The sequence below is a fragment of the Camellia sinensis genome, chromosome 14 (genome assembly GCF_055761805.1).
Source record: "Camellia sinensis isolate YWXY chromosome 14, ASM5576180v1, whole genome shotgun sequence".
In the NCBI taxonomy this organism is placed as follows: Eukaryota; Viridiplantae; Streptophyta; class Magnoliopsida; order Ericales; family Theaceae; genus Camellia; species Camellia sinensis.
The window spans coordinates 114,376,281-114,389,444 of record NC_138974.1 but is presented as its reverse complement, the minus strand read 5'-3'; the positions used below and the strand labels follow the sequence as shown (position 1 = coordinate 114,389,444).

The following is a 13,164-nucleotide window of genomic DNA, read 5'->3' as shown; positions in this document are numbered from 1 at the left end:
GGTGACCTTCAATCGGATCGTCTTTGAGAAAAGTCCCAGGTGCCACCCTGAGGATGACTCTTAGTTCGTTATTGGATTCAATGGGGCTTATAGCCTTGAGAACTGTGTAGCATATTATTTGTTTTCTTGGTACCCAGAAAATTATTGGTGTTCATGTTATAATCTGTTTTAAGTGGAAAATGTCATTTATCATGTTCTTGCGAGACATGGGTATTTTAAGCGTTGAATTGTGGAACCTTCTTTTTGAAACAGATTCTCTTTACCAAACTGTATGCCAATCTAGTTTCTGTGATATATATATCTTATTTTGAAATTGAACCGTGTTTTCAAAACTGTATTTACTATCCATGTTGCTACTCACTGAGCTATCACCTGACTTAGTTGTTTACCATTTCCAGGTGTTAGAAGGACTTAGAGTGGACTCATGGCGTAGCGGGGACTCAATTGCATGAACCTCTGGGGCATTTATTTAATTTGTTTTAGGTTGCTTTGTCGAGTTTTGTGCATACATTGTGGTTGGGTTTTATTTAGAATTATTTTATTTTGTGGACGGTTTGTGTTCCATTTAGTATATATATGTTTTTAGGAAGTTGGTTATGACTTGATTTTCACTTGTGGTATGTCACTAGATTGAGTGTTGATTTATTTATTTCTGGGCTATCATCACATTTATTCTTTATGATTTTGGGTTCATGTTTAGGCTTACGTGTGCCTTGGGCTAAGTCCCTGTGGGCCACGGCCGGTCATTCCTGGATTTGGGGTGTGACACTAGCGCTCAACGATTGTGAGGAAAAGATGTTTAAAAACAACTAGGTGACCTTCAATTGGATCGTCTTTGAGAAAAGGCCCAAGTGCCACCCTGAGGATGACTCTTAGTTTGGTATTAGATCCAACGGGGCTTATAGCCTTGAGAACTGTGTGGCATATTATTTGTTTTTCTTGGTACCTAGAAAATTATTGGTGTTCATGTTATAATCTGTTTTAAGTGGAAAATGTCGTTTATCATGTTCTTGGGAGACATGAGTATTTTAAGTGTCGAACTGTAGAACCTTCTTTTTGAAACAGATTCTCTTTACCAAACTGTATGCCAATCTAGTTTATGTGATATATATCTTATTTTGGAATTGAACCCTGTTTTCAAAACTGTAATTACTATCCATGTTGCTACTCACTGAGCTATCAGCTGACTTAGTTGTTTACAATTTTCAGGTGTTAGAAGGACTTAGAGTGGACTCATGGCGTAGCGGGGACTCAATTGCATGGACCTCTAGGGCATTTATTTAATTTATTTTTGGTTGCTTTGTCGAGTTTTGTGCATACATTGTGGTTGGGTTTTATTTAGAATTATTTTATTTTTGTGGGTGGTTTGTGTCCCATTTAGTATATATATATTTTTAGGAAGTTGGTTATGACTTGTTTTTCACTTGTGGTATGTCACTGGATTGCGTGTTGATTTATTTATTTCTGGGCTATCATCACATTTATTCTTTATGGTTTTGGGTTCATGTTTAGGCTTACGTGTGCCTTGGGCTAAGTCCCTGTGGGCCACGGCCGATCATGCTCGGATTTGGGGTGTGACAGAGAGAGAGAGAGAGAGAGAGAGAGTATGAGAATTAAAGGGAATGCTAAGAGGTGAGAGAAGCTTGTTTCCAAATAACAAAATAAAGAATAAGGATATTGTAATTGTACGGGGAGGAAATGTTCGTCCCCGTCCGTACTCCTTTCTTCCAAGCTCCTTGTCTATCTGATCAACCTGAGAATACAATGGCGGTGAGCTGCCCGGCGGTGTGTTGCCAGAAAATCCCTCCGACGGTCAAGTTAGCACATCCTCAGGGAGAGAGAGGAGGAGAGAGATATAGCACAATGGGTGTTTCTTACCAAATGATGCTCCATCCTCCGCATGGGGGGGCAGTCATGGTTATATATACTTTCAGCGCTCAACTCTGTACCCATTACTCTCTTGACACGTGGAACTGTTCTCCCATCTGTCAGCACAAATCTAGAGAACACCACCTAACCAAACCGCCAGACAACATTAGCGGGAACTCGGCAGCCCGGCGGGATCCTCCTCGGCCTTCCACGACCGTGCTATGTAATGAGTCTGAGTGCTCCACTCGCTGAGCTCTATCACAACCGAGCTTGGTAGCATTCCAGTACGGCCGAACTCCAGACAGGTTAGGCCGGTCCGTGAAAGACCTTTCTGCCGAACTACATGCGCAAACAATAAGCCTGGGTTGACAGACGATCATCTTGACCGAATGGGCCCTAGACCTCAACTGAGCAAACCACTTTGGATCAGCCAACATTAGCTCGGCCCAAACACGCTCGGACCTGTTTTTAGCCCGATCATTACCACGACCCAAAGCCAGATTATGAAATCTCCCTTACAGTAATCTTCATCAATTAAAAGAAGAATTTTAGGCTTTGGGATAGGCATTAGGTAGCTGTTTTCCTATAAAATATAATAATGACTTCTTTTCTTTTCAAAGACTTGCAGGCTTTTTGATGTTGTATTAATGACTTCTGATGTTTCCAACAACTTTACGGACACAGCTTGTACACAAATTTTTTAGAAGAGAAAAAGATGCAATAGCTAACAAACGAGCATGCCACGTATAAAATTTAATGTATTTAATTAGTTTGGTCGGACAAAACTGTCTGCAGCATCATTTTTCGAGTCGGGTTGGTTGGGTACATTGGGTGAATCGGTTTGTTGCACACCCCTAATTTATATGGATAATAATGCATGATTGTTTCCTCCACCATCGTTGCAAGTTTCATGAATTACTGAGTTCAGTTCAGTGTGTGTGATGCTTGTCTTTGGCCTCATTTTTTATTGAGTAATGCTAGGGACACCAAATTTTCTACCAAACAAATGACCAAATGTCTCACATGGGTGTGGGGTCCGCAATTTTGTGGGCCCCACACCCATGTGAGACATTTGGTCATTTATTTGGTAGAAAATTTGGGACCTCTAGTATTTTCCTTTTTTATTTTCTTTTCTGGCGGTTTAACTTCTATTGTCAGTTAACATTTCCATTCTTTTTGTGTAGACCCCTCAGAAACACCAAAAGTATGTTTCCCATGTCCTTGGCCTTCCCATGTCAAAAGTGGCAAGATCAGCTTTTCTGACTGCTGTGGCTTCTGTTTCCTTTTTTTTTTTCACCAATTTTAGACAGGGATATAGATATGATGACAACTGAAGATAAATTACAACTGACCTGTCAAACAAACTTTAGACAGGGATATAGATATGAAGACAACTGGGCAGAGACATAGCTTTCTTGGAAAGTACAAGGTACTATTTTTATTTGTCTTGTTGGACAATACTTGTCAAAACAAAATAATCTTACTGACTTATGGAGCTGTCCCATATACTGCAATACTTTGGCATGTAAGCAGTATATATAACCGGAGACCAACTGAAGATATGGAATTATGGAGCTGTCCCATATGCTGCAATACTTTGTCTGTTTCCTTTTTTTTTTTTTTTTTAACGCATGGTTAGCTGTTTCCTACAAAATAGATTCTGCATTTAAGGTAAAAGTAGTGAGGGAGAAAGGAGGAAATTTTCTCTTGCAACTTTTTTAATGAGACCTCCTTAAGCTTGTTATTGCACTTTCTTGTGCTTCTTGTTAACTCTAAATTTTAAATATGATGGAGCATGTCAATAATAAAGGTAAATTTTTTGATGCAGGTTGGATTTAAAAATGATGGAAAGGTTCTTGCTCTTGATCTTGAAATATACAATAATGCTGGAAATTCACTTGATTTGTCTCTTGCTATACTTGAACGTGCTCTGTTTCATTCTGATAATGTCTATGAGATCCCAAATGCCAAGATAAATGGAAGGGTTTGCTTCACTAATTTTCCTAGCAATACTGCTTTCCGAGGATTCGGTGGTCCTCAAGGTATGCTTATTACTGAAAATTGGATTCAAAGAATAGCCCTGGAACTCAAGAAAAGTCCCGAAGAGATTAGGGTAAGTCATTGCTCTTGATGACATTTTGTTGTCATTGTGTTTTACGTAATAGATCAGATTTGTAGCCGTTGTTTGCATATGTTAATAACTTTCATAAAATGGCTTTCCAATCAGGAAATAAATTTTTTGAATGAAGGATGGGTATTACATTTTGGTCAACAAATTCAACACTGTACCCTGCAGCGGCTTTGGAATGAACTGAAGTCATCATGTGACTTTCTGAAGGCTCGAAAAGAAGTTGAAAAGTTTAATTTTCATAATCGATGGAAGAAGCGTGGGGTTGCTATGGTACCAACAAAATTTGGCATTTCGTTTACAACCAAATTCATGAACCAGGTAACCTTTGAAATTATATTAGTATATTTGGTTTCTCAAGTAGGGTGGTGTTTTAATGACTGTATATCAATGCTTTTAAATTGACGAGGCTATGAATATTTGATGCTTCCTTTTCTGGGTTTGGGGGTGGAGCCAAGTATTCTTCTTGTGATGTCTGAACTGAAACATCACTGGTTAGAGTAGTATTTCAAATGTGTCTGTTGAATTCACTCAATTATCCAATTCATCACAATCAAGGATCTCTCTATGAAATTCATCACATTTGCACTTTGCAAACTTTACGCCGTGTTTGGTTGGGAGATTTGGGAAGCGATTTGGAAAATAAAAAGAAAAAGGTGTATGAAACTAGGTGAAATGTAGGTATGTTTTATTCACATTTCACCTATCTTTTGCCTTTCTCTTCTCAAATCCCCCAACTAAATACAACGTCAATGTTCCAACTTTGATCAAATCTCAGAAGAAGAAAAACAATGAAAAGGAGCTTAAAAAGAACAATTACCATCTGTCCATGGCTGGTGGTAGCATTAAAGGAGTTTAAAATCATTGCAAATAATTTGATAGGGAAAAGAACAAAAGATGTGCTAACAGCATACTCGCACATCATTTAAGTTTCAACTGATTAGCCTAATACTCCATTATATGTACTGATTATTTGTGTTGCTAATGGACAGTATAAAAGGTTTGGATGTACTGATTATTTGTGTTGCTAATGGACAACAGAAAAGGTCTAGGATTTCTGAAGTTTTCCCTTTGCATCATGTGGGAACCCTGTGAGCTGAAAAGTCTAGGATGTTTTGACTTTAACAGAATTATCTTAACTGCTTGGTTGCACTATTATTTTTCCTGATTGATTTCAAATTTGATACCTTGAATGAACTCTTACTGATAATCTATCAATTATTTTATGAAAGGGGACTTGAAATACAGAGGATGGAACATCTGTTACCAAGGCCTAGCTTCAACTAATTGAAACTAATTACTTGAAGAATGGTTCTTCCTTCTGCTCGATCAAGAAACCATAAATAATAATCTTAAGACTGAAAATCCCATAAATTTTGTATCTCAAAGTTCATGGTGGATACAAATGTTCTCATTTGCCTCTCCCTCGTCTGATCTTGTTATCCACCAATATTCCCACCCCACTTGACAGATAAAAAATCTATAATACATCTTTCATAAGATTTCCCTGCTTCCAAGAATCCAAGCTCTCCAAACTAATTCTGCTGATGACCACAGAAGTGTGCCCCTCAATCAAGAAAGTAAATATTAAGTACCAACTAACAAAGGCGTTCAAACACTATCGAAACTCCTCCAAATTCAAGGCTTTGTTTGGTTCATTTTTCAGAATCTGTTTTTTTAAAAAGTTTCAAACTAGGTTGGTAAAAAAAAATGTAACTAGGTTTGGGAACATAGAAAAAAGCCACATCTTTTTCCAATTTTTTTGGTCTTTAGTGACTTTTTAAAAAAAATTATGTCAAACATTTTTACTTTTCTAATCCATTTTGTCGAGATGAATATAAAAAGTATAGTTTTTTTGGAAAAATTCCAAAAAAAATTGAAAAACCCAAAATAAGCCAAAAAAAAAAAAAACATATTTTTTGCTTAGTTTTATCTTTTCTAGATATTTTTTTTTTGGAATTTTTAAAAAAAATTATAATTTTTCGGTTCGTCTTGTCGAGCTAAATCTAGAAGCTTAAAGTTTTTTGAAAAATTCTTAAAAAAGGTCACTGAGGATGAAAATAAGCCCCCCCCCCCCCCCTAAAAAAAAAGAAAAAAGAAAGAAAAAAAAGAAAAAAGCCAAAAAATATGCAAAAATCGGAAGTCATTATTTATATATGGTTTTCTGTCTTTTTTTTTTTGAGGGGGGGTGAAATAATTTTTAAAAATTCAAAAAGTATCCTTTTTAGTGTTTATTTTTGTCAAACTAATTTCTAATTTTTATTTTTCCAGAACAAAAAAATAACAATAAAAAAAACAAAAAAAATTCAAAAAACAAATTCTGAGAAGTCAATCAAAAAGAGCCCAAGTTTTCTTTGATCAATTTGGCTGGTTCTTGTTCTGCTTGTCGTGAGGTGACTAGTTATCCTTTGAGTGGCTCAGTGGCTATCGAGCATTTAGGCAAGCCTCCACTATAGTTACCTTGTCAACATGGAAGATGTAAGACAAACCAACCCAAATTTCTTGTCTTAATCACTTCTAAAGAGCACGGATCCTAGCTTTGATAGAAAAACATCACGTAGTTGGCCTCAAGAAATATTAATACTAAGGGGTGGTTTGGCATCCCCTATATAATCAATCTTTTTATCTTTTTTTCATTACATCACCTCTCTACTTTTCTGCACATCTTTTTATAAAAAGATAAAAAGTACACGTATTTAGATCATCGCAAACAACCCTTACTTTGTGCTCACTAAATAGACCTAGATACCAAGTTATGGATTCCCTAGGGAACAACAATAAGAGACAAATTGATTCTCCTCTAGGTTTCTTCTTGGGAGATGAGTTTTATTACTTAATAAAGCTGGAGAACGATGTTCCTCATATTCTGGAAGTTTTACAGCAAGCTTTCATCTATTCAATTATCTATTATAAAATAAAAACTAAAGTCCATATATAATAGTAGACTCTTTATGCTATGAAGCTGAAACCTTATGAATTTGATTGTGTCATTTGCCTTAAAATTTGTGGAGCCGATGAATGCATGACCTTGAAACCTACGTTACACAGACTCATTAGTTTTGGTGAAGTACCTGTGTTGACACGACACGACACGGGTATGTGTATGAGTATGGAATCCAGAGGGGATAGGGCATGGAGAAGATGGATACAGTGTCATACTGTAGACGTTCCCGAACGCCCCGGGAGGACGAGTCCCCCCCGTTTCGTTCGATATTGGGCTCACTACAGTTTAGACTCTCAAATTGTCACGGTTCTAAGTTTGAACCAAAGAGTCCAAATCCGGCAAATCGTTTTGAGAAAACAGATTTTTGAAAGAAGTGCCAAACATGGACTGTTTTGCCAGATACAGAGTCGCCACCTAAATATTTTATTTTGGGGGAATTTAGGAAACCCTGACTCGTTGCCTAAGGCCACGTGTCCGTCATCACCAAAGTTGCCTCGGCTCGGGAACTTGGGTACGATTGGGGAAGGTCACTTTGTGAGCACCCCCGCTCGCCCGATCAAAGATCGGCCTCTACTAACCATGATATCTATTTTTGAAAACATTATGCGTTCTTTTTCCGATTATTAGCCTAGATTTACTATGTGATGCGCACAACATACAAGTATAGACTGGGTCGCCTGAATTGGAGCAAAACATCTCATGTTTGTTTATTTGAAAATGGTTTGATGGTGCTACCCGCAAGTAGGCTAAGATGTGGATTTGCCACCCTCAGGTGGGCTTTAGAAAACATGATTTTGCCACTATCTAGTGGGCTTAAAACTCACAATTAATGAATTGTTCCAATTCAAATAACCCAACCTTCACCCACAGGCATTCAGGCAGTTTATGTCACATAAGCACATAGCCTCATGATAAGCATGCTATCATGGCATTCACTCACACGTATGCAAGGATGCTAAAGCGTAAAACTTACCGAATACTCCAAGCCAAAACAGAAGCTAGGTTAGAAATCCATGCATGATCCTAACTATACAGAAATGTCGAATGCAACACATGCAAAAATGCAACTATAGCAAGCTCGGCTATTCTAAACATGGCATATGAAATGCTACAGCTAACATGTATTCAACTTGAAATTGAAAATACAATGCAGTTAGTATGATGCACCGAGCCCGGTGCATGCAAAACAGATGAATGAATGCAAACATGCTATCATACTGTATACTAATTGAAATATGCCCTAATCTAACCATCATAAGCTGGTAAATAAAAGGGAGAAAGACGTGGGGTTGGAAGACATACATCACACACACGCACACTTATTACAATATTGCCCTCGCACGGAGGGTCCGAATAAATAATATACAGTCCCGAATGAATATTACAGTGCAAATATGTACAAAACCCTAATTAATTAACAAATTAAATTAGGAAAGCAATAAATTGGCATGCAAGCCAGGGACTGCCTCAACTCTGCTCCGGATGATGGATGATGCATACTTGAGTTGCCTTGTGCGGAAATCCACTGCGATGCCCCAATTAGCCTCTGTTTGCAATTATTCTCGGGATGCGTGCCAAGCTTCGGAAGGCGGCTAATTTCTGATTTGCTGCAACAGAGAGCAACAAAGGGACATGGCAAAGTATTTTCACATATGTATGCATGACTACTCTTCAGGGAGTGTAGTCCTCGATCCTCGTGCCACCAATCATGTATCTCGATGCATGATGGCTGAGGAGTCGAATTGCACGACTCAATATGAAATGAATGCACATGAAAACACGACAAGACCTAAACTCCATCATGGATAATCCGGAGTGTCGGCAACTGGGAATTGAGACACGTTTCGTCACTCGGAGTACGAAACGTCCCTCGTTTCCCATGCTTGGGCTAACTCCTATCCCAAACACAATGCAATATGCATGACATGCATGAATGCAGCTAATATACAACCTAGCATGCATGATGCTATGAAATGGCATACACGATGCACGAGGTACACATGGCATACACAATGCGCTAACATACAACCTAACATACACAATGCTATGAAATGAAATGGCATACACAATGCAAAATAGACTTACACCAACATGAGTGGACCTCAGCCACACTCACATCAGTAGCCATTAGATGAAAATGAGACACTCGAAATGCGTGCACGCATGCACGCAAACCGAGGACCGAACCCAAGGCATAGCATGCAACACTAACAAGGCATGGCAAGGCATGAAACATGGTATGCAAACATGAAAATTTCAGTGCTGAAATGTGATACAAAACAGCCCCGAAACATGGAAACATGGCACCCGATGCATGGAATGAACCCGAAACACAAAACTAGGCATATGCATTGGCCTATAGCTATACAAAACATGCATTATTTGATCATGAAGTATGAATACAGAAGAAAGAAAGTCCCAAAACATGAATATTTCTAGTTTATAACAAGTCTCAAATATGAACACAAATAGGACTAATCTATCATGCAAAAATGGCCCCAAAATAGAGATTAAACACAAAGGGATAGCAGCTGGCCCCAAATGGAAAAGAGCCCTTCAACGAAGTTGAAGAGGGGCTCAAAATGAGGTATTTTACAGATTACATCAAGCCACGAAAATAATCACAAGTAAGGCCAAACTATCATGCAAGAAAAGGCCTAAAAGAGGGGTAAAGAGACAAGTAGCAGCTTCTGTTCTCAAACAGAGGAGAGCCCTTCAACAAAGTTGAAGAGGGACTTAAAACAAGACATTTCACAGTTTATAGAAGAGTCCAAAACAGCTTACAAATGAGCCTAAACTACCATGCAAAAATTGGCCCAAAAGAGAGATAAAGAGGCAAGTGGCAGTAGGGGACCTCAAACAGAGAAGAGCCCTTCAAAAATGTTGAAGAGGAGTTCAAAATAAGACTATTTACGGTTTGTCTTGGAGCCCAGAAATGATAAAAAACAAGGCTAATATATCATGTAAGATTAGGCCCTAAGAGAGAGATAAAGAAGCAAGTGGTAGTAGGAGACCTCAAACAGTAGGAGGTCCTTAATAAGACATGAAAAGAAGCTCAAAATATGACTATTTACAGTTAGGGTCGGAGCCCAAAAGTGTAAGCAAGTATCGCTTAGATATGAAACAAAACAAGGCAAGAAAGAGGGAAAATGGGACTCACCCTTGTAGAACCAAGCTTCAACGACTTTTGGACCAAGTTTAGAAGCTTTTCACCTCTGGAAATCAGCTTCAAAGGTCTGGAATGGAGTATGGAGGCTTTGTGCTATGAGGTAGTGTAGAAATGGTGTAGGAAACTTGGGGTTTTGGAGCTTGGAATAGAGAGAGAGAGAGAGAGAGAGAGAGAGAGAGATATATATATATATATATATATATAATGCAAGAGCCTTAAAGCAAATTTTGTAACCCCTGAAAACACAGCTGGGGGTGCTGGTTATATAGGCAAAGGAGTGAAGGAAAAAGGGGGGAAATGAAATTCAAATTTCCCCTCAAAAATAGGCCTAAAAGAGAGATAGAGAGGCAAGTGGTAGCTTCCGGCCTCAAACTGAAGAGAGTCATTCAAAAAAGTTGAAGAGGGGCTCAAAACAAGACATTTTACAGTTTATGACCAAGTCCGAAACAACTCAAAAATAAGCCTAAAATACCATGCAAAAATAGGCCTAAAAGAGAATTATAGAGGCAAGTGATAGAAGGAAGTCCCAAAAAGTGAAGAGCCCTTCAACAAAGTTGAAGACGGACTCAAAATATGGAAACTCACAGTTTATAGCAAAGCTTGAAACAATTTACAAATAAGCCTAAAATACTATGCAAGAAAGAGGCCTAAAAGAAGCTTTTAACACATAGTGTAAAAAAGAAGCCTCAAACAGGGAGAAGTCCCTAATCAAACATGAAATAGAGCTTAAAATAAGACAATTTTTAGTTAGGGTCGGAGCCCAAATATGCGAGCACAAGGGGCTAGAATATAGATCAAAATAAAGCAAGAAAAGAGGAAAAGAAGACTTACTCTTGAAGACCAATGGACCAGCAGCTCTTGGTCTGAGAAATGGTGCTCCTAAGCTCTGAAAAACAGCTCCAAGTTGTTGGAATGGATGGTGGTGGGGTGTATACCAAAAACCGGGGCAAACGGAGGTGGTTAAGCGGTCCCGAACCGAGGCACACGGCTGTCGGCTCTGAAAAATTGGAAACCGGGCTCGAAACGGGAAAAATGGCCTACGGCCACAAAACGTAGCCTACGGCCATTGAGAGATGATCTACGAGACCCCTCCCTTTCTTCGGGAAGAGAAAACAGAAAAAATGGAGCCTGGTTCGCAAATCGAGGCAAGACACGAAAGAGACCGGAAGTCCGGAGGCAAGGCTCGCAGCCGAGACTCTGAAACTTCTGAACGAGCACAATATGCACCATTACCGAGTGCTCAATCGGTGACGTCTGAGTCTTAAGGTCGGTCAAAAATGGGGTATCTACAGTTGCCCCTCTTTGACAGAACTCGAAAGTCACACGTGACGGGAGTGAATGTCAAAACCTAGAGACGACCCATTTTTGACAAGGCCGAAGACTTAGACAAACAGGCAAGATAACAAAGATGTGCCCGCAGGCATGCTCGCAGGCAAGGGGCAAGATGCAAAATGATATGCACAGAGCCGGACGTAACTCATGATTATGCAAAGCAGCAAGCATATACAAATCTAACTACATTTCATGCAGTAAGGATAATGTAAATAAAGCTGTAACGAAGCAAATATTCATAATAAATGCGACAGTTTTAAGCGGGAAGGCAAATCAAACTACATTTCATGCAGTTATGATGCAATCTTAGCGAGCATGTGTGATAGATACACAAAAGTGAAGAGAGTGTGCTGAATACACTATATCAATAAAGTGTGATTGATACACTAAGTGAAGCAAAGTGTGATAGATACACAAAGTGAATACAAAGTGTGATAGATGCACTATGTGAAGCAAAGCATGATGGATATACGCAAAGTGTGATAGATGCACTAAGTGAACAGAGTGTGATTGATACAATGAAGGTGAACACAAAGTGTGATAGATGCACTATGTGAACAAAGTGTGATTGATACACTAAAAGTGAACACAAAGTGTGATAGATGCACTATGTGAACAGAGTATGATAGATACATTAAAAGCGAACACAAAGTGTGATAGATGCACAATGTGAGCAGAGTATGATTGATATACTAAATGTGAACACGAAGTGTGATAGATGCACTTAATGAACAAGTGTGATGGATACACAAAAGGTGAACACAAAGTGTGATAGATGCACTTAGTGAACAAAGTGTGATGGATACACAAAAGGTGAACATGAAGTGTGATAGATGCACTTAGTGAACAAGTGTGATGGATACACAAAAGGTTAACACAAAGTGTGATAGATGCACTATGCGAACGAGTGTGATGGATACACTAAAGGTGAACACAAAGTGTGATAGATGCACTATGTGAACAAGTGTGATGGATACACAAAAGGTTAACACAAAGTGTGATAGATGCACTATGCGAACGAGTGTGATGGATACACTAAAGGTGAACACAAAGTGTGATAGATGCACTATGTGAATAGAGTATGATTGATATACTAAATGAATGAAGTGTGATTGATACACTAAATGTGAACACGAAGTGTGACAGATGCACTTAGTGAATAAAGTATGATAGATATACTAAAAATGAACACAAAGTGTGATAGATGCACAATGTGAGCAGAGTATGATTGATATACTGAAACTGAACACAAAGTGTGATAGATGCACAATGTGAGCAGAGTATGATTGATATACTAAATGTGAACATGAAGTGTGATAGATGCACTTAGTGAACAGAGTATGATTGATATACTAAATGTGAACACGAAGTGTGATAGATGCACTTAGTGAACGAGCGTGATGGATACACTAAAAGTGGATGTGTGTGATAGATACAGAAAATGAGAATGTATGTGATAGATACAGAAAATGAGAATGTATGTGATAGATACAGAAAATGAGAATGTGTGTGATAGATACACAAAATGAGGATGTGTGTGATAGATACACAAAATGAGGTGTGATTGATACACTAAATAAATGATCTTAAACAGAACTTCTTTGAATGAACCGTACATACAATATCGTGCATGAATGAGAAAGAAACTAGATAGGTACAATGCAATACAATGCATGATGTTTAAGGAACGCAATAAACAAGCGTAGCGGCGCTTTAGAAAGC

The 13,164-nt window shown here is 38.5% G+C and overlaps 1 pseudogene; it reads left to right on the top strand.

Moving 5' to 3' along the window:
* The window catches only part of LOC114280135 (xanthine dehydrogenase 1-like), a 184,479-nt pseudogene that overhangs the window by 107,090 nt on the left and 64,225 nt on the right, over nucleotides 1-13,164 (top strand).